General features: G+C 41.7%; 1 protein-coding gene across 2 annotated transcripts in view; it reads left to right on the top strand.

Moving 5' to 3' along the window:
* Nucleotides 1-6624: 6624 nt before the first annotated feature.
* The window catches only part of LMOD3 (leiomodin 3), a 42943-nt gene continuing 26687 nt past the window's right edge, over nucleotides 6625-22880 (top strand). For both annotated transcript variants that reach the window (XR_010384803.1, XM_031470715.2), the window contains exon 1: nucleotides 6625-6718. The gene's annotated coding sequence lies outside the window, so the exon portion shown is untranslated. The remainder of the gene's footprint in view (nucleotides 6719-22880) is intronic.

Here is a 22880-nt window from a genome sequence, read left to right on the forward strand (position 1 = left end):
TTTCATTCTTTTTTGGTGGGGAGGTAATTAGGTTTATTTTTTTAATGGAGGCACTGGGGATTGAACTTAGGACCTCGTGCATGCTAAGCATGCGCTCTACCACTGAGCTCTACCCTGCCCCCAAAAATAGGATTTTAAATATATATATATGTATATATAGATATATATATAAATGAAAATTGAGTGAATATATGCTAAGCTCAGCTTTCCTTGCTCATTACTTCTTAAAGGCAATGGGCCCAATTTTCTTTCATTTCCCAGTGGCAGGGAGACAAAGAGGCAGGCTTCAGTCCAGAGGTCCAGAGAACTCTTCTTTAGGGCACTGCTTACGTGGTTGCCCACAAGGCTGCATTATTTATTGCTATATGAACTCATCAGTGGACCGAGTACATTTCTTAAGTTGTTTTCTAGTTAATAAGATGTCTCCCACCAGTGAATATACTCATTACAATCACAGATAACCATAATGAACTAAATATTGATCAGGAACACTGAAAATATCTATCGATCCTCCCCCATTTGTGATTGCTCCATGCAGTGTGGTAACACGAAGGTTATATATGCCCTTCTACCCTCGCCCTAAGGAGTCCTCTTGGAATTCAGCTCTATCAGGCTTACTTGCTTGTAGCCTTCGCTCTTTGAGTCTCTTTGGAAAGAGTAAATCTGAGATGAATTTATTGATCCTGAGCCCTCTACCAGAATGTCTTTATAACACCTCCACCCTCTTCTACTTCTGATGACTCATTGAACGAGTCTCTCTCCCTGCAAAAGAAAATAGGAAATACACACGAGATTTGTTTTGGTGATACTCATCTGATGGCCGTTCTTAACATTAACACACCTACCAACACATTCTCTCCATTTCCTTTTGCCTTCAGATACCAGCTGCCTGAACAAGGGGACCATGTCCTGGGACCCGGAAGGGGATGGGAGTTGACGTAACTTCTGAGTTGTAGATAATTATCTCTTCTTGAATACTTACAATATTCAGGAAGTGCCCAACATTTCAAGGTTCTGTGATTTTCAACTGCGGAATTTGGAAATGTGCTGCTGTGTTTTAGAATCTCTCAATGATTTGGAGGTACTATTAGCATTTAGGAGCCACGGGACATAAAACATCCTGCAAAGATGTGGAATGATCTGACATAGCAAATAGTTGTTCTAGCCTAACTGTCCAAAGTAGCCCCATTGAAAAGCCCTGGGTGACGGTGACGTATCTAGGAAAAGGTGTTACATCAACCTCGATGGATGCTGCTTTCCAGTATTTAAAGCAGAGATTTCTCAATTTTGGAGACAGAAAGGGGGATGGGGAAGAGATTGTATGTGATTTGAAAAACCAGGTATCCAACAAATATTAGGACACCAACTGTGTGTCCGTCACTGTCTGACTCCAAATCTCATGCTGTCTGTTTAACCATGACGTTATAAAAAACAACTGATCACCGAGCACCTCTTCTAAGTGGAAGCCAAAGAAAATGAAAAGGTAAGAGAAGACGCAAACAGGAGTCAGCCTGGGGAGGAGAAAGAGGGGGTGGTCAATGGGAGGGATGGAAATCAGATGGGCAAGGTGAAAAAACCCTGGGAAAAGGACCGTCTGGGGCAGTCTGCCGTGTGTGGGTTTTCAAGATGTGCAATTTTGACACTTCTCATCAGGGTGTAGCTTGAAGGTATTCCTGATGAAGGGCCAGTTAATAGCCAACTGGGCAGGAATTACCTTTGCAAAAAGGGGGGAGGAAGAGAGCAAAGGCATCTGAGGAATGCACTGGAAAGTCCTGTGAATTAGGCTAGCTTTGTAGCCCTCCCAACCGTGGCTCCCAACACAAATGGAACTTTTCCGGGAAAACCAGTCTTCACATTGTCCTCTCTTCATTTTCCGAAAGAAAATGGTTCCATGAGGGATCAAAGGTTGGGAAGCCAGAGTGAGAAAGATCTCATCGGGATGCCAGCAGCCCAAAACTGGGAAGGGCATTCCCAGCAGCCCTTCAATTACCAGGGAAGAAGCCTTTCTGGGAGTTGATAGTGGGTGTCTGAGCAGACATCACCATCTTTATAAAGCAGTGGTTAAATGTGTGGTCTTTGAAGTCAGGCAGATCTGGAGACAGGCTGCCAGGCTTAGAATCAGTCCTGGCCCCACTGCTTGCTGGTTGTATGAACTAGGGTAAATTTCCTAACCTCCCAGGCTTCAGTTTCCTCTCCAGGACACATCACACAAGGGCTGAACAAGATAATGCACAGAAACAGCTCAGCACAACATCTGGTCCCCAGCAGATGCTTCATAATACAAAGTATTGCCTGGAAAAGGTGGTAAAGTGATCTTGCGCATCAAAGGAGATCTAGAAAGTTGAGGTTCTGAGGATTTGCTCTTAGTTTGACCACTGAAGTGGCAACATGATTGAAACCACTCATCATATGTCTCAGGGACTGTCATGGACATTTGGAATTTTTTTTTTCCTTATTTAATCCTCACAGCAAGTTTGCAATTATTAAATCCAAGCAAAAGCTGCAGAAAGTTAAGTAGTTTGCCCACGTTACAGATGAAGAAGGTCACCAGGCCTGGTTTGCAATTCACAAATGCATTAAACAGAACCTTTGTAAAGCATGGATTTGTGCCCCTCTGGAGTCCACGTGGAGGGAGGCTACACCAAGATTTAATCTGAGGAGTCAAACTGCTTAAGGTGTTTTCCTGATCTATTAGCCAGAGCCCACTTGCATGGCCAGGGGTAGGGCAGGGTTAATGGACAAGAACCTGAGAGGGAGCCCATCCTTAACCTGGGTGCCCAGCTGCCTGGCTGCTTCACCCTGGGCTTGGCCTGGCTGCTGGCTCCAAGACTGGTACCTGCCTTTTCATGTGCACAGGAATGCAAACCAGCCAGCCAGTAGGGTGGCCAGATTTAGCAAATGAAAATGCAGGATGCCCAGTTAAATTTGTAAAATAAATTGAATGTTAAATTTTTGTAATTTATTGAGGGGGAAAAAAAGGTGGATATAGGACATTTGGAGCATCTTGAAAAAAAATCAATAAGGAACACCAAACAAAATCATTACATACAGAACATGTCCCACAGTTGCAGGATACCTGGGAGCCCTATGTGCCAGGCCTCTGTCCAAGGGCAGGTAAGACTCGATGCTTGGGAAGCTTTTAGAGATGGTGTGCTGGGGAGATGGACCTTACACACTCCCCATACAGGGAGAGGTTGACCCTGCTCAGTCCTGAACCTTTTCTCAGACCAGAAACCTTCCAGGTTAGGTCCAGTTTGGTCTAGAAACATTCACAGAATGTGGACGCTCTTCTAGAAGGGCACCCCCTGCGAAAACCTTTCTGTAAAGCAGTTTTCTCTGGCCTGGAATTCCAATGATTACAAAATGGGTCCATGAGGACACCTAGAGGCCTGCTTGGGTTATTGTAGGCAGGAGGTTTCTGATGGGCGGCCCTATGATGCGGAGTTCAAAGATGGATGTACAGACAAGTTTCAGAGGCTCTTCAGGAAAAAAAACCTCATTTTTCGAATGCCCGACAACTTGATATATTAGCAGTGTCCTCTTGGGGAAGTTGTTAGAGGTTTTAAAATATCATTTTTCTATAAAACAGAAATAATCATTCCAACCATCTCACATTTTTATTTTATTGAAATAAAACCATGAACTTAAGGAGGCTGGCACAGTGCCTGGAACACAATCAGCCTCTATCAATGTTGTTGTCATTATTGTTTCTGATGAGACACTGCAAGGAAGTGGAACACGAGAGTTGTTATTAATAATATTCAATATTAGTATTAATTTAGCAAATGATAATATTTATTATTATCATTAATTAATAAAGTTAAAATAGTAAATATTAATAATATTTAACATTTGTTGAGTGCCAGGGCCAGGATTAGGGTGAAGTTGAGTGAGATACTTGCTCAGGTACACAATGTAAGGGGTACCTGAAAACCCAGTTGACAAGGTAAATAATATTTTAACGCAGTCTTTTAAAAATAATCAAAATGTAGGCAAAAAAAAATCCATGATGAACAAAATATCAACATTTAAAATAACGATAGGATCAATATTATTGATTATTCCTTTTGCCTCAGGCTCTCAAGTGGCTCAGCTCTAACTCCGCACGCACAGCACTGTGCTAACACGGCCTCCTGACAAACCAGAGGAGGCGAGTGTTAAATATACCCATTTTACAGATGAGAGAAAGGAAATGCAGAGGAACTGCTCAGATACAGAGCTCAGGGCCACGTAACCAAGCATCGGGCCAGAAATCTACCCCGGATTGGAATGATTCTAAAGCTTGTGCCCTACCCTTCTGTCTTTTCATTCACAAAAGGATACTGGGTGAAATTTTTCTACCCTACTGTGTAATTTCACTTGTGCAGATTTGCCAAATAAAAGTAAAGGAGGCCCAGTTAAATCTGACGTTGAGAAAACCAAATACATTTTGGTATGTGTATGTCCTGTGCATGTCCTTTATTTTATCTGACGGCCCTCCTCCCTGCCCCATCACCAAGGCAAACAGACATTTGAATAAACAGCGCTCAGATTTTTAAAATGGAATAGATCTGTGGGATTAAGTCTGCCACGTCTGTACGTAAGCACAGCTCAGGAATAGAAAATGGCTTTAATGGAGTAACACAGGGGCCAAAAAATGAATTAAAAAAACAAAAAAGAGAGAGAGAAAACCAGCTTAAAATCTTAGGCTTGAAGGCAAAGGGACAATTTGAGCTTCATCTGGCTTTACCAAAGCCTTTTTTTAGTCTTTAATGAGATGCTTTGGGATAAGAAATTACAAGCCTGAGTTGGAATAAAATAAAGAAAATGTTTTAGGTGTTCTGTGCTGCATGACCTACCAATGTTATTTGTGATTTTGATATCTCCAGTTCCAAACAACATAAATTATTTCCTTGGCAGTACAATAGTCTGAACCCCAATGATTTGCTTCCATTCACAGTGCAATGAAAATGATTGAGAACACATAAATTTGTTCTTTAAAAATGCTAGTAATCTTGTTGCCTACCTGGAGCTGAAACATTAGCACACTTCAGCTCCTTGGAGCTCAGTAAATTGAATGTATTGTCCACAGTGATTTCTTCTAATAATGTGGCTGCATGCAGATGGAGAAGGGGAAATATTTCAAGGCTATCCTGAAGTTTAAGTAGTATTTGAAGAATTATGATTTAATTATCTGAGTGACTCATTAAAACATGTCAATGGATTTTTAGGAAATTGCATGATTTGAACAACCATTTCAATTTCTAATTCACACCCTACCTACCCAGTGAAAAATTCCTCGAGCCTTCCCAGTAAATGGAGCCTTCCCAGAGCAATACTGAACACTTCACACAACCCACCAATTTCCGGATTACCGGGTGTGCGTATGTGTGCGCGCGCGCGCGCGTGTGTACATTCGCGCACCTGCGTACTGATGCTCGCCCTCCTCCGCTACTAGTCTGTGAGCTCTTAGAAATCAGAGACCATGTTTTATTTAAATATGTGTTCCATTTAGAATCTAAAACCAACTACTTGTCCAGCAAGTACTTGTGGAATTGCGTAGTACATAGGTACTGTGTGAGTTACCCAGGGCTGCCATAAACAAGGGGCCACAAGCTGTGGAACTTAACAGAAATGCATTGGCTCACAGTTCTGGAGTCTGAGACCGGATGTGGGCAGGACTGGTTTCTTCTGAGGTCCGTGAGGGGGAATCCTTTCATGTATGTCACCTGGCCTCGGGAGGTGTGCTGGCCGTCTTTGGCACAGCCTGGCTCTCAGAAGCATCACCCTGATCTCTCCCTCCATCTTCACGTGACGTTCTCACTGTATGCATGTCCCAGTGTCCAAACTTCCTTTTATAAGGATACCAGTCATATTAGTTTAAGCCTCCTCTAACCTTGACTACGTCTGTAAAGACCCAATTTCCAAGTGAGGTTATGTTCTGAGATACTGGGGATTAAGACTCCAACGTATCTTTTCTCGGAGGCACATCTCAACCCATAACTCATACCAAACGAAGAAGAAAAATCACCCGAATCTGAAGGATGTATTTTTGAGGTTCAAATAACATAAAATTATAGGCTAACAGGCTCTCGTTGGTATAAAAATCTCTACTCAGCAGAGATGCTTGTGGGAAGGGTTTGGGGAGGTAAATTCTGATTCAAAATTACCGTGAATAATGACGTTGAAGTAAAGATACCTCAATCAGATCAGGATATTGACTGTGGAAGGAACAGAATATTGATCAGCCTGGATCCACTGAGACAGAATCTGCATTTGCACAAGATCTTCAGCTGATACTTCAGCAAGTTCAAGTGTGAGAAGCCTTGTTAACTTCCCCTCCTTTCACGCCTGAAATTAAAGTGATTGTTAAGAAGGTGCCTCCAGGCTCCAAAGATTTCCATTGAGGGACTTCGGCTAGATCTGGGTATGTTACACCCACCGAGGAAGCTTTGAAAAAAGACATGCAGATGGGCCGACTAAGTCAGAATATCCGAGGATGAACCCAATCACTGATTTTTTTCTTTTTAAGCCCTCAGGTGATAGCAATGTGCAGCGTGGGTGGTGAGGCTCACTGCGCTAGACCCGGCCCCTCCCCGCCCCTTCCGCTTGTTAGGGAATCCTCTTCCTCCCGGATTAGTCTGCAGGCCTGCGGGGAGGGGCATTTGGTCTTTTTTCTACAAGCAAGAACGCTGAGAGAGAGTCCTGTGATGGTCCAGAGCTGCTTGTGGAATTCCAGGTAGCGTTGATGAACCCAAACCCTGCTCCCGATCGCTGGGAGCCTTGCTGACATGCAGGTTCTGATGCAGGAGGTCTGGCGTTGGGGTTCAGGAACATGCATGTCTAACGTGTTCCCCCGGGGAACAACTGTGGCTCACAGTTTAAGTAAAGAGGGCTGGCATTAAACTATCCCGTCTGACTGGGGTTTAATCTGCTATTCGTCCTACGTTTGACCCTTGAACGGCCTACGGTGGTGAGGGGTGCGAACCTCCGCGCGCAGCTGAAAACTTCATATACCTTAGAGTCAGTTTTCCTCCGTATTCGTGCTTCCTCCCTGTGTGCGGCTCTGCATCCAAGGGTTCAACCAACCATGGCCCGTGTAGCTCTGTAGAATTTACTGCTGAAAAAAAAAATCCACATTTAAGTGGACGCAAACAGTTCAAACTCGTGTTGTTCAAGGGTCAGCTGTATGTCCTTTGGTCTCTTAAAGAACCTCTGTGCTTCTTCTGAACTTGGGTTTATTATTTACTGAAGAAACCATGAAACTCCTGTAACTGGTCTCTTTATGGTGATTCACAGATACTAATGGAATGCTTATGTAGTGAGTCTTCTTCAGCATAACTGCCCGGGTGACAGTGATGCGTTCTCTGGGAACGACTCCCTGCCCTCACAAGGGACCCCACCCACCTCGGCCAAAATTTTTTTAAATTAAAAAAATTTTTATACAATTTTTAAAGGTTACTTTCCATTTACAGTTATTACAAAATATCGGCTCTAATCCCCGTGTTGTCCAGTACATCTTTGAGCCTATCTTACAGCCGGTAGTTTGTACCTCCTCCCCTCTCCCCCCACCTGGTAACCATTAGTTTTTTCTCTAAATCTGTGTCTGCCTCTTTAATGTTATGTTCACTGGTTTGTTGTAGTTTTTGTATCTCACATATAAATGATATCAAACAGTATTTGTCTTTCTCTGTCTGACTTATTTCACTTAGCATAATGCCCTCCAAGTCCATCCATGTTGCTGCAAATGGCAAAATTTTATTGTTACTTTTTATGGCTGAATAGTACTCCGTTGTCTGTATATCCCACATCTTCTTTATCCCCTTGGCCAAATCTTAAAGTTGATCAAGCACAGGGGTCCTAGCGCAGCCAGTTTGGGTTCCAAGCCTGGTTCTGACACGTGCTAGTGATGTGACCTTGGAGATGCATAGACAGCGACAGGCCCAGAGTCAGCACTCATTACATGCTCGTGGTGGTGATGGTTTTGCTGCTTCATGACCTGACCCCTTAGGGACTGCTGATGGTTCCTGGGGTGGTGTGTGCTTGACCCAGGTTAGAGCAATCACGTCCCCTCTCAGGACTTTGGACTTGGAAAGTGAAAGCCTCAGAGACTGAGTCCTGTCAAAATAGCAGCATTTGAAGCTTTCTACTCAAGTGTTTGTCAGAGGACCAGCAGCATCAACATCACCTGGGAGCACGTGACATGATACACAATCTCGGGCTCCATCCCGGACCTCCTGAATACAGATGCACTCTTAACAAGGTGCACGTGACAGCTTGAGACAAATTAAGAGGAAAATCTCCTATTGTCTTGGAAGGCATCCATTGTGATCTTTGTTTCTTCAAACCTGCAGATACAAATGCAGATTTTGATAAAACGCCCTCTGCTAATGCCTCATCTTTTTTTAGACTTGAGCTAGCTCTCCTTACTTTCCGCCACCTGCAACCCCACAATCTCAATAGCACTGCCGACTGTATTCAAGAAACCTTGCAGGATGCTATAGCTTTTCCACCCTACCCTATAATGAAGACGAATCTAGAATCAGAGGAGAGAGTTAGGTTTTAAAGTCAGCCCATATGGTGAAAATTATGTCTGGTCAAAATGATGCCAAAAAATGTATTTGAGATGTGACACGTGAAAAAGTGTTACATCATTTTTCAGCCAGTCCACCCTGGCTGACTTCAGAATACATTGATATGTGTTCACTTGAGCCCCAGGTGAAGTAGCTTCTCTTTCATGACCACACTGTACGTACTAAAAAAAAAAAAAATTGTTTTTAATCGAGCGCATTCTTAGCATGCAAGAGGTCCTGGGTTTAATCCCCAGTACCTCCATTTAAAAAATAAGTAAATAAATAAACCACATTGTACTTATTTTTAAACCCTAGATGCACATTCTTGCACGGAAGATCACACCGTGGAAGCTGAGAAAACAGATACATATTTCCCAGCTCAAATCCACTCTGGGGCATAAGCTCATTGAATGAAATGGCAGTTGGGATCACCTGCAGTTTTTAAAGTTATTTTTCCTTTATTTTTCTCTGTCTCTTTCTTGCCTCCTATCTCTGTCTCTGCGTCTATCTCTGGCATATAGAATTGGCTTTTCACAAATTAAATGTAAGTTTCCCCGTAAACCATGTGTGTCCTCGGTCCTTCACAAATTTAAGTTCTACATAGTGATCAAAAGTTGGTGACACAATGTTTAGGTTTCTAGCCACTAGGAAACATTAAAGCCTCCACACAATAATGAACAAGTCCACACCTCACTAATATGCACCTAGTATGTTTAGAAGATATATTGTAATACACTCTGCTGTATTTAGAGTGGTTCTCATGCTGCCACGTGGATGGACCTTGAAAACGTCATGCTAAGTGAAACAAGCCAAACACAAAACAACAGATACTGTGTGATTCCACTGATACATGTCCAGAAGCGGCAACTGCATAGTATCAAAGTAGATTTGAGGTTACCAGGGGCTGGGAGAGGAGAAGAATGGGAGTTAACTGCTTGATGGTTGCAGTGTTTCTGTGATGAAAATTTTGGAAACACTGGTGATGGTTTCCCTGCGTTGTGAATAATTACTGCCACCGAACTGTCTACCTAGTGGCAAATTGTATGTAAACCAATTTTTTCCTACACTTTAAAAAAAGTGAGGAAAATGGTTCTCATACCCGGTCTGAGTACTTAAGATTTCCATGTTCTAGTTCACCTTACTGCTTAGTGCACCTTCAAGGACCACCACCCGCTCCATTCAGAGCTCTTCCCGTTGTCTCCTCATTGTCTCAAATGCCACCGTGCACGTGTGTGCAAATACACTATGGATGTGTTCTTGGTTTTTCACATGCTCTCGAATTACTTATAAATTATTACTAAATTTCAAAAATTATTACCTGCCCTGTGGTAGGCAGTGGGAAATATCACACTCTCATACGTGGGCTCCACCCCCTTAGAAGTTTGCATGCTATTCAGAGAGTCAGTCAAGTTCATAGGTAATTGGAATATAGTGCCAAATGATCTGATCAGGGCCATATAGGGAACTGAGAGTGGGCAACCAACCCAGCTAGGGGCAGGGTGCAGTCAAGGAAGGCTTCAGGGGGCAAGTAACCTCTGATTCTGTGTGTGTGTGTGTGTGTGTTCAAGATTGCTGTTATCTTGTTAAATCAAAAAAAATTTTTTTTTTGGAATCATTAAGTATCAAGCGATATTGGATAGTCACCATCCAAGAGTGGAGTCAGCAGCAAACGGTTTGTGGTATTATTAATATTGCAGGGCACCAGCCAGCTAATGGGTTTCTGTCCAGGAACCATAGCTACAGAACCATCCTGACTGTACTGGATCGTTTATCTTGCTGCATATACCAATTGCTTGATCTCTAGTTTTTTCCCCTCTTTCTTTTTTGGGGGGTTTACGGGGAGGGATTCTGGAAGTTAAATAATAAGTTAAACTTGGGGAGATAGAAAAAGGTGAAAGGTATGACCCATCTGCGCTATCCCTAAGAGTACATGTAAATAACTGCAAAAATTGACTCCAGCGATTTGGAGGTCAAGTGAAAAGAACAGAGACTTTGGGGTCACCTTCTCACATGGTGGTCTTATTAGTAGAAATAATGATAGTAAGTCCTCATCGTCTTGTCATCTAGTTAGGTTCTGCGTGTGTTGCCCCATGTAATCCTCCCAGCATGCCCGTGAAGCAGGTACTGTCATTGCTCCCATTTTATAGATAAACAAACTGATACTTTCATTAGGTTCCATGCCCAAGGTCATTTTCCTCATCTCTCAAATGGGAATGAGGAGGTTGTATTTGTTGTGGTAGGAAGTGGATAGGAAACATCCGCATACAGTAAATACCTAACACGGGAGATGGTCTACACACTCTGGTTCCTCTGCCTGGGATAAATGCCACTGGACCACTTGAGAGATGAGCGCTCTCTGTAAGCATCCCACTTGGTGACTTGAGTAACCAACACCTTTTGGCGAGAGTCCATTTGGAAAAGCCTCGTGGAATTCATGTCTTTAATGGGTTTAAAACTCTGGTTCCAGTTGATGGGAGCACCTTGATAATGAAAAGTTGTGTATAGATTTGATGCATAAAGTGATGAAGGGCCAGTCTACCCTTCAGAAGCTGTTGGCTTGACATGCTGTAGGTCTGGCACTGTCTCAGCAGAACAGAAGGTTTGGGCTGGAGATCTACCAAGACTCTCGAGGGATATAGACATCTTTAGCTTGGTGTCTGTGTTGGGGGCAGTATCAGAAATGGCCATGCCGAAAGACTAGCAAAGTAATCAGATAAACCCTGGGGGAGAAAGGAAATAGTTTCAAACTCAGAGCTCCCTAGATTCTGATCAGCAATCTATTTTTAACAAGTAGAACGGTGGCCCAAATCGAGGTCTCCGCCCTTGGTGAATTCAATGACAATGAAAAAAACAACTGTTATCCCTTCTTTAAAGATAATGTATAAAAAGGGAGATTTATGTCCATTTAAACCGATGGATTTAAGAATCAACACTTAACCATAATCATTCTTTGACATTCTTCATCAGAAACAGAGCCAGTCTGGGAAGATGGAACTTGTGTCCACCCTGATCTTCTAAATTCATGCCCAGTATAGAGGACAGCAGTTGTGTGGCTGACCCAAAAGAACCTAAATACAACCTCAGTTTGGTTTTCTAAATAGGATTTTAAATAGCATATTTATTTCTACTTATGCTTGGCCTTACAAAAGATTCATTGACGTTGGATTCCCTTGGGCACATACTGCAATTTGTCTGAAATAAAGAGTTTCATAACGGTGCTAATTACTGCTCTCATAGTTGTAAATTCTACAAGTCCCTTGGTCGGGCCCTGGTCTCTCCGGCTATGGAACATCTTTTCCTGGCATACTGTCCACATTTACTGCTGTGTTGGAGGCAAAGTTGAATGGACGAACCTAAGAAGGAAAATGGCACGTGATCAATTGCACTCCAAGACGCAGATGTTCGGAGATGTCTCCTAGTGGCTCTTGGTCCCAGCTTCCTCTTTATATGTGGGGGATTTGTACGGGGGTCAGTTCCTTCCACATTTCTCCACTCTTTCTTTCCTCGAGGACAGGATGTCCTGACCTCTGCACTATACACCTTTTGGGCCAGATACTCCTGTTGGAGGGCCCTGTCTTCTGTCATGTAGGATGTTTGTCGCCATCCCTGGCGTCTCCAGTGAAGAGCCAGTGCTGCGAAAGGAGTTGCTGATCTTTTTGGTGACAATCTGACCTCCTTTGGGCCACATTTCCCTGGAGAGGTGGTCGTTGTGTTAAAGGGCCCTTAACCTGACCTCCCTTTCGCTTTCTGAAGCTTTTTAAGTCATGGAGGCCGATAATGTCATGGCTAAAAGACACCGGCTTCAGCCTAAATGGAATCTAATGCAGCTTTAGTGCTTACTAGCTGTTTAACCTTCTTCCTCCCTTTCTCTGAGCCTTAGCGTCTGAATCTATAAAATGGGAAGAATAATAAGCCTCATCTCTGGCTGCTGTAGCTCATCCTGTACCCGATACTTATACTGCCCCATTTCAGTACTAAAACCCTCAGTTCTGTTTGGAGGGAGATGTGCCCAAAATAGGATTGTCAGATTTAGTGAATAAAAATATAGGATATTCAGTTAAATTTTAATTTTAGATAAATGATGGATTTGGGGGGGTAAAATTATGTCCCATTTATGAAAAATATATTTGTTATGCACACACCTGGGCTGCATATCCTGTTGGCCCGTCCAAATCTAGCTCTGCCTTGTGCCCTATGATATGTCCCCAGAGGAAGCTGATATTTGTGGGCTACCTCAAAGCACCAGTGACTCCGGGTTCCACAGGGGTTCAGTCACTGGGAGGCACTAACAGGAAACTGGAGAGAAGGAGGGAAGGAGAGAGGTTGGAGAATTTATTCCCCACCCCAACCCCAGCCCAGCTGTGGGGCAGTGGCTGCATTTCTCCACCAAAAGCCACACCTCCTGTCAGATGGCTGCAGCAACTTCTTCAGATTCCACTGACCGCAGTCTTCCCGCCCTTCTGGTCTAGAGGTGTAAGAACCCGTCCAGGCTCATGCACTGTATCTCCTGGCACTTTCCCCGATCTCTGACCCCACCCCTGGCTTGAGGGTGCCACCCATTCCCCAGGGGTACTCAGACTGGTACAGTGTCACCCACACAATTTCTAAAAGGTAAACTTCCGAGGGGTATTGGGATGATCAAATGAGATGATGATGTCAAGCTTAGCAGCCGCCCGACACGGTGCGCACTCAGGCAACGTACCATTGACCCTTGAACGGCAGGGGCTGACAAATGCGGGCGTCCACTTCTACACAGATTTTTAAAAATAAGTATACAGTTGTTGCTCCATATTCACGGGTCTCAAATCCTCATCCAGTCAACCATGGATCAAAATTTCCACCTGCAGTTGGTTAAATCTGCAGAAGCAAAACCTGTGGAATGGGAGGACCAACGCTACAGGGACTTGAGCATCCTTGGATTTTGATGTATGCGATGTTCCCAATCCCCCTGGACTGTGGCGTATCCAATCCCCTGTAGAGACCGAAGGGTGACAGGACTATTGTTTATAAGGAAATATGGTAACTTCAGTCGCTAATTCAGGGCCCCTCTTAGTGCTTGATCTTCCCTATTCATTCTTTCCTTCTCTTCAGACAGTCCTCTGTCCTCCCCCCGTCTCCTCCGCCTTCCCTGACCTTCACTCCAGATAAGTGTGCAAGTCCCAAGATTTAGATTCTGCGAAGAGAACAGGAAGGAGTCTCCCCTTGTCCTTGAACCTGAGCCAGGTCCACAGCCTTACCTTCGCATAAGGTGTTCTTACCAGGCGCTGAATGATCTTTCACTTTGCCCTTCTTTCTGTGGCTGGCCCCTGTATATGTGTATATTCCATGGATCAGAGCCTTAAAAGGGAAACAAGTGAATAGTACCCCAAACCCCTAACAACAGTTGCAAGGACCAAAGCCTAACTACTTGTTAAATGGTGTTTCCCCCAGTTTATTGAGATGTAATTCACATATGACATTGTAAAAGTTTAAGGTGTACATCACGATGATTTGGTACATATGTGTGTGAAATGATTTGGCTAATAAACTCGGCTGACACATTCATCACGTCACATAATTTTTTCTGAGAACACTTCATATCTACTCTCTTACTAACTCTCAAGTATATAATAGGTGTTATTAACTGAGAAGGTTTGTATCCTTTAACCAACATCCCCCCAGTCTCTGGAAACCACCATTCTACTATTTGTTTCTATGAGTTTGGTCTTTTTTAGATTCTACATATAAGTGAGAGCATATGGTGTTTGCTTTCTCCATCTGACTTATTTCACTTAGTATAATGCCCTCAAGGTCCATTTATGTTGTCACAAAAGGCATGATTTCCTTCTTTTCTGTGGCTGAATAATACTCCATTGTATGTATATACACCACGTTGTCTTGGCCCATTCATCCATGGATGGTCACTTAGATTGTTTCCATGGGTTGGCTGTTGTAAATACGCTGCAACCAACATGAGTGATCTCTTTGAGATCTGATTTAAAATCTTCTGAATATATACCCAGAAGTGGGATTGCTGGATCTTATGGTAATTCTATTTTTATGTTTTTGAGGAACCTCCATACTGTTTTCCATATTTGCTGTACCAATTTACATTCCCATCAACAGTGCACAAGGACAAGGGTTCCCTTTTCTCCACATCCTCCCCAAGAGAGTTGTTACCTCTTGTCTTTTTGATAATAGCCATCCCGATAGGTGTGGGGGTAATATCTCATTGGGGTTTTTAATTTGCATTTCCCTGATGGTTAGTGGTGTTGAGCATCTTTTCATGTACCTGTTGGTTATGTGTCTGTCTTCTTTGGAAAAATGTCTATTCAGATCCTCTGCCTGTTTTTATTGGATTATTTGGGGGTTTTTCTCTTTTTTCTTTTTCTTTTGCTCCTGAGTTGTGTGTGTTCCTTTATTAGCTATTATCTGATATAAAATTTGCAAATATTTTCTCCCATTCCACTGGTTGCCTCTTCATGTCATTGGTTGTTTCTTCTGCTGTGCAGAAGCTTTTTGGTGTGATGTAGTCTCACTTTTTCTTTTCTACTTTTGTCTGTTGTGCTTTTGGTGTCATAATCAAAAAGTCATTGTCAGTCATGTCAAGATTTTCCCGTTTTCTGCTAGGAGCTTCACAGTTTCTGATCCTAAATTTAAGTCTTTAATCCATTTTGAGTTAATTTTTGTGAATGGTATAAGATGGGAGCCCAGTTCTTTCTTCTGCATGGGATATCTAGCTTTCCCAGCACCACTCATTGAAGAGATTCTCTTTTCCCCATTGCGAATTATCGGCTCCCTTGTCAAATAGTAACTGACTCTATATACATGAGTTTACTTCTAGGTTCTTACTTCTGTTCCATTGGTCTACGTGTCTGGTTTTATGCCAGTATCATGCTGTTTTGGTTACTGTAGTTTTGCAGTGTAGTTTGAAATCAGGAAGTGTGATGACTCCAGCTGTGTTCATATTTCTCAAGATTGCTTTGCCTATTCTGGGTCTTCTGTGGTCCCATACAAATTTTAGGGTGGTTTTTCCTATCTCTGTAAAAAAAAAAAAATGCCTTTGGGATTTTAATAGAGATTATGTTGGATCTATAGATGGCTTTGGATAATATGGACATTTTAACAATATTAGTTCTTCTGATCCACAGACATGGGGTATCTTTCCATTTCTTTGTGTCTTCATTTTCTTTCATCAGTGTCTTACAGTTTTCAGTGCACAGATCTTTCATATGTTTGGTTAAATTTATTCATAAGAATTTGATTGTTTTTGATGCTGTTGTAAATGAGATTGCTTTCTTTATTTCTTTTTATGTGTCATTGTTAGCATACAGAAACACAACTAATTTCAGTATGTTGACTTTGTATCCTGCAACAGTTTTTTTGTGGAGTCTTCAGGATTTTCTGTACGTAAGATTGTATCATCTGCAAACAGAGACAGTTTTATTTCTTTTCTGACTTAGATGCCTTCATTTCTTTTTCTCCCCGAATTGCTCTGGCTAGGACTTCAGTACTCCTTCATGTTGAATAGGAGTGGGGAGAGTGGGCACTTTTTTTTTTTCCTGACTTTAGAGGAAAAGCTTTTAGCTTTTCACCATTGAGTATCTTAGCTGTGGGTCTGTCTTACATACCTTTATTGTGTTGCTCTCTGTACCTTTTGTATCCAGCTTGTTGGGAGCTTTTTATTATTAAAGGATATTGAATGTTGCCAAATGCTTTTCCTGCATTGATTGAGAGGACCATATGATTTTAATCCTTCATTCTATTAATGTAGTTTATCATGTTTATTGATTTCTATGTTGAAACATCCCGCTTGATTGTGGTGTATGATCCTTTCAGTGTGCTGCTAAATTCAATTTGCTATTATCTTGTTGAGAATTTTTGCATCTAGGTTCATCAGGGATATTGGCCGGTGGCTTTATTTTCTAGGAGTGTCCTTATCTGACATTGGCATCAGGGTAATGCAGGCCTCATAAATGAATTTGGGTGTATTCCTTCCTCTTCAGTTTTTTTGAAGAGTTTGAGAATTGTTACTAGTTCTTTAAATGTTTATAGGACTTCACCCGTGAAGTCATCTGACCCTGGGCTCTTCTTTGTTAGGAGGTTTTGGTTTTTGGGATTTTTTTTACTTTACTTTTTTTTTTTAATTGAAGTACAGTCAGTTACATTGTGTCAGTTTCTGGTGTACAGCACACTGTCCCGGTCATGCACGTACATACGTATATTCATTTTTGTTAGATGTTTGATTGCTACTTCAATCTCCTTAGTCACTATTGGTCTGTTCAGAGTTTCTTCTTCTTCATAATGCAGTCATGGGAGGTTGTATGTTTCTAGGAATGTACCCATTTCTTCTAGGTTATACAATTCGTTGGCGTATAATTACTCACAGAGGTTTCTTACGCTACTTTGTATTTCTGTGGTATCAGTTGTAATGTCTCCTTTTTCAGTTATAATTTTGAGTCCTCTTCTTTTCTTGGTGAGTCTAGCTAAAGCTTTGTCAGTTTTTTACTTTCTCAAAGCACCAACCTTTAGTTTTGTTGATTTTTGCATTGTCTTTCTAGTGTTTCTTTCATTGATTTCTGCTCTAATCTTTATTATTTCCTTCCTTCTGATAACTTTGGGCTTTGTTTTTATTTTTCTAATACCTTGGAGTGTAAAGTTAGGTTGTTTATTTGAGATCCTTCTTTTTCCTTAATATAGACATTTGTTGCTATCAACTTTCCTCTTAGAACTGCTTTTGCTGCATCCCATACGTTTCGATACTATGTCTTCCTTTTTATGAGTTTCAAGACACTTTCTGGTTTCCCTTTTGATTTCTGTTTTGTTCAGCTGTGTGTTGTTTAATTTGCAGGTATTTGTGAATTGTTCAGTTTTCTTTCTGTTACTGATTTCTAATTTTATACCACATGATCAGAAAAGGTGTTTGATAAAATTTTAGTCTTCTTAAATTTGTTAAGACTTACATTGTGGCTCAACACATCATTTATCCTGGATAATGTTCCATGTTTGCTTAAGGAAATGTGTGTTCTGGTGCTGCTGGGCAGAACGTTCTGTGTCTTTTAGGCCCAGTTGATCTGTAGTGTTATTTGGGTCTGCTGTTTCCTTATTAATTGTCTCCCTGGATGATAAAATCAATATTGAAGTCCCCTGCTATTATTGTATTGTTCTTTATTTCTCCCTAAAGGTGTCTGAATATTTGCTTTAAATATTTAGGTGCTCCAATGTTTGCTGTGTTAATATTTACAATTTCTATATCCTCTTGATGAATTAACCCTTTTATCACTGTATAGTGACACTCTTTATTTCTTGTAACCAGTTTTGACTGCTGGCAGACTTTTAGCTGTGAGGGAGCTGGAGGTGAATACAGGGGTCTTCAGGACCTCCAGTAGCACAGATAGGAGTGTCTGGGAGACCCAGCAGGCTTGCTTATGGATTGTGGCTGGGACAGGCTGGAACCCCATTTCAGGGACTTTTCAGAATCTACAAGCTGAGTCTGGCAGCTTTAACCCCAGGGGCTCCCAAACCACGGCCAAGAAGGGCTGGAGCTGGTTCATGATCCACTTCAGGGTCCGCAGCCCAGGATCTGTATGACTATCACTCAGCATACACATGTGTGTTACTCCTCTTGAGTAACCCTGACGTTTGGTCCTCATGACAGAACAAAAGCCACACGGGGTTGTAGCTAAGTTCTCAGGGGTTTGGAGCTGTTTCTGGGTCTATAACCTAGACTTTGGTCTGTGAGTCCACCACCTGGGTGTGAGCCTGCCTTCTTAAAACATCTGTCCTCAGTCTTTGACTCCAAGGGGTTTTACAGTCCCCTACCTTGGCCCTAAAGTCTCACAGAGGCACTTTTGTCTGTGAATAGATGCTAAATTACCGTTGTTGAAGGGGAACGCAAGCGAGGAACATCTTACTCAGCCACATCATTTCATAAATGGCTTTACTGAGGGGTTGCCTATAAGTGTTGTCTCAGACACTGACTTGATCCATAGTGGCTGCCCGGGGAGGGGCTCTGTGAAGGGTTCGGAGGTTGCTCCTGGGCTTACAGAGAGTGTCATGATCAATTAGTAATGTCTGCCCTGGACATCCGGGGAGTGCTGATACAAGTACCGTGTATTTGTCATCCCTGATCTGTAACATAAGCCTCAGCCAGTGGTGGTAGCTGCGATTTTCTGCTGGGTCATGCCCTGACATGGCCTTGGCAAGCTATTCAGATGCCTTGGTAGCAACTGGGTAATTTTGCTGTTTCCGTCTCTAGCCTAATGAACAAGAACTACCTTTCCACTAATTAAAATTGTATTTTAATTTTAATAATTGATTGACAAACACATCACACACATGTATTTTAGCTCTCAAGACAGTTAAGCTTTTGAAATATGTTCTGATCCCAAGAAAGATGGAAAATTTCCTAGAATGAATTCAAGAAATAAATTTAATTTAGATCAAAGTATACTAATGAATACCTTGGGTTTGTATTTTTTTTTAATGAAACTTTGGGATTTCATTTCTCTTTGTTCTTGAAACTGTATACATTTTGAAAAAAAAAAAGAGGACAATCGTGTTAATAGAAATTATAAATGCCATGAAAGAAAAAACCTCCAAATTATTTTAGTAAAAGCTACAGCAGAATAATTTCTCCCTCCAGATTAGTGCCTACACAATCAAACACTCAAATATCATGTCCCTGTAACCTTGCCTCTTCCCCAGAGCCTTGCACTTTTATTTCCCCAGTTGCTGTGTGGTTGTTATTGTAAAGGCACCATCTGACCCTCCATAATCCCCAGATTGCATTTCAGTGGATTGCAGTTGGACAGGCAGATAAATTTTTTTTTCAATTTTAGAAGCTTCCATCATACTTACCAGTATTTTTTAAAGTGATGCTAGTTTGGGTTACATGGAAACATTTGCTGAGCAGTCAGGGGAGGTCTGGCAACCAAGGACAGTGAGCAATGGTTAAATCAATCACTGTGATATTTATCAGGGGTGGAGTGGGGGGGAGGAATTGAAGCCAATAGTGTGAAATTTATTTTGAAGCGTTTAACATATCACAGTCATTAATTTAAAAATAGAACCCAAGAAGTATGCGAGATATGTAAGGAATGACGTTGGTCCCAGGATTAGGGAGACAACCTCACTGTGACTAAAAAAATAGAAACAAAATGGTGGTGCTGGGGTGACCACAGATCAGTCTCAAGTTCTAATTCTCCTAATAGTTTTGTGGTTGTTTCTCCTTCCTGGTTGGGTTAAATTTCTGGACTCCTGGGAAAAAAACCCTATGTTTTCAAATAAGAATTTCTAAAGATAGCAAAAACCATGCTGCTAAAAAGTGTTCATGGCCCAGTGAAATGGTTTACTAAGAAATGTGATATGAACCAATGAAACCAAACAGCTCTGCAATAATCCTGCATGTTGGCCGTGCCTTTAAAAACTGCAGAAACAATGACTCCAGCTCTCTGCGGGTCAGCTGTGGCATTTTCTCACTTCTGATGCCACACTTTTGTCCAGGACAGCAGGAGCTCCCAAGGTGAACTGCTGGTGACTTTCAGTTGCCACTGGAAGACCAGCTAGAGTACAGTTGGCTATTTTGGATGGTTGGTTATTTTCGGTGCAAGTTGTTTTAAATGTCGTCACACAACCCCCAACAGCCTCGCTGTGTCACCTGACACCCTGGTTACTTTCCAGGCTCGTACAACTGCGTGGTGATGAGATCTGTGTTCTGACAGAGTGGGAGGTGGAATCCCCTCGTGTACGCTTTGTTGCACAGTAGAGACTGATGCCAAGGCCTGGTTCCAACTGTCAGGGCAGAAGTGGGGGGCACATGAATTGTGGCTTTCTTTATGTTCCTGTTGACCTCATACTTTTATCAAATTATTTGTAATAAGAACTTTAGGAACTTTCGATAGATACCATGCATATTGTCTCATTCTCCCCAAACACCTCAAGTGGCTCATTCATTCTCTGAACCCAACGGCTTGGCAACCCTTTATGTGCCCTGAACCATGCGAAGATGTAAAGAACAGTTACTACAACTCTTGTCCTTACAAAGCCTTCTGATGTTTGAGACATTGGCAAATCTTTTTTTTTTGTAAAGAACGTAAGGAAACTTTTGATGATTTTACTGATAGTTATGCTTTCTCTTTGGTATGTTAGAATGTCATCTCTTCTCCCTTTTACACTGTGAAGAAGGGGCAAGAATTATTCATTGAAAACATTACCATTTGGAGCACTAACCACAGGCATATCCTGTCCCACAGTGTGCCTGGCCCTTTTTCACAATCTTTGTAGTCAGGCCGAAGAAGCAGATATTAGCATTCATGACAAGCCAACAGCTCCTCTCAAGTGCAAAGTGAGCACACACACACGAATCATGGGAAAGAGGAGAAAACGAACATCATGAAAGGAACACAAAATTGTCAAACGGAAGAATTAACACGCAAGGTAACAGAGTTAATAAGAGAGAGCCTTGCATCCACACAATAGTACAGCGTGATACGCGTTGTGGTAGCAAAGATGGTTGAGTCCAAAGAGGAAACATCGTAGACAGACAGGGGGAGAATAGATAAGAGTTCCTGGGGGTGGGTAAGGTATAGCTCAAGTGGTAGAGCGCATGCTTAGCATGTACAGGGTCCTGGGTTCAATCCCCAGTACCGCCTGTAAAAAAATAAATAAGTAAATAAACCTAATTACTACCCCTCCCCCCAAAAAAACCTACAAAAAAAAAAAAGAGTTCTTGGAGGAGGTGATTTTTCAGAATTCACATTGATGTCATCTAGGAAAAGAGGGCGTAGCTGATTTTTCAAGTCAAATGTACAGACAAGGCAGGGTAAGACAGAGGACTCAGTAGGTGATACAAAGAGATCAGGAAGAGTCTACGTTCATAATCGTGACTTGCATTTGTGTCGCGCTTCACAATTTTCCAAGTGCTCTAACAGCCATTCTCAGTCAGTTCCAACAAGAACCTGTCAGGTAGACACATGTGATAATGTTTCACAGTTGGGAAAACTCCACTTAGAGAAGGCAAGTGATTTGCCCACTGGACAGGTTCCAGCCTTCTGATACCCAACTAAATGGCTTTCCGACTACTTTACAGCTGCCCCCACTGTGTATTAGCTGGTATAAATACAAAGTGCCCTGTATTATGTTGGCAGAGGGAGTAGTAAACGGAAAGAGGACAAAGTGGAGAAAGCAAGTTCTGGGATGTTCTAAAGAAAACATAGTTTTATCCTTGAACCTGGAGTTTTCACCTGAGTTCTGTAAAGTCTATTAAAATTAAAAATTCCATAGAAATGACTCAAAATTTAAAAAATTAACATATTAACAAAACTTGATTTTGGAAGTAGATTAGGTATGGGAGAAAATATTAGGAATTAATACCTTAATTTTTTACACTATTTTACTTGTGTGATGCACTAACACTTTATTAACTAGTATTCATATGTTTGGTCATACAACATGCTATGATTTCTTTTTCTGCAAGGAATCAACGATGTGCTTATAAACTTAACGCACATGTAAAGAATCCCTATTGTGCTCTTGCCAATCCAGCAACGGTTCCTTCTTCTCCTCACAGCACCCCATCATTTCTGGGCCTCCATCCTCTTGCTCATTGGATAGGAACATTTGTGGACCAGTCAGTCCGGTGCCCCACCTTCCCTCATGGCATCTGAGTTAAGGTAATCAGATGCCCCTTCTCTGGAATTTGAATCGTACACTGTTGAAATTTGACGACTGAAATGGCAGGGACTTACTTGTCTCCATAAGTCATGTGGAAGACACCCCCTCTCAGTTCCTTCTAAATCAATTCTTGGGGCCCTGTCTGTTCCACCACTGAAGTGATCATGTGTATATAATTCATCCTATTTGTAAAACTGTATATAACACTTAGAAAAATTAAAACAAAAAACAGATCAGTGCTCCTTTAATTTGTCCAGGATATATTGAACCAGAAGAGTTCCAAATTGACTGTTTCAGAATAATTACTTTCTATTGCACAGTTGCTTTAAAAGAACCTTAAATTTTGCTGATCCATTCAGAAATTTCCAGTTTACCTTAATGCATGAAATTCATGTATTGTTTTTTTCCAAGATCTACTGTCAAAATTTTGTGGCAAATATTTTATTAAACATGTAACAATGGATGGAAATTTTTATTAGGAATAAAATCTTTTTTTTAATTAAAAAGAAAAAAAAAGAAACAATCCACTTTGTATCATCGCCATTATGGCCTCTCTAGCTCTTGCTGCCATCTTTCCTCTTCCAGTTTCCCGCAGTAGCTTCCTCAATGTTCCCTGTTGTCACTTTTGCCCCCGTTAAGTTTATTTTCCTTGTGAAATCTGAGGAATTTTTTTTT

Source organism: Camelus dromedarius, chromosome 17, assembly GCF_036321535.1.
Source record: "Camelus dromedarius isolate mCamDro1 chromosome 17, mCamDro1.pat, whole genome shotgun sequence".
In the NCBI taxonomy this organism is placed as follows: domain Eukaryota; kingdom Metazoa; phylum Chordata; class Mammalia; order Artiodactyla; family Camelidae; genus Camelus; species Camelus dromedarius.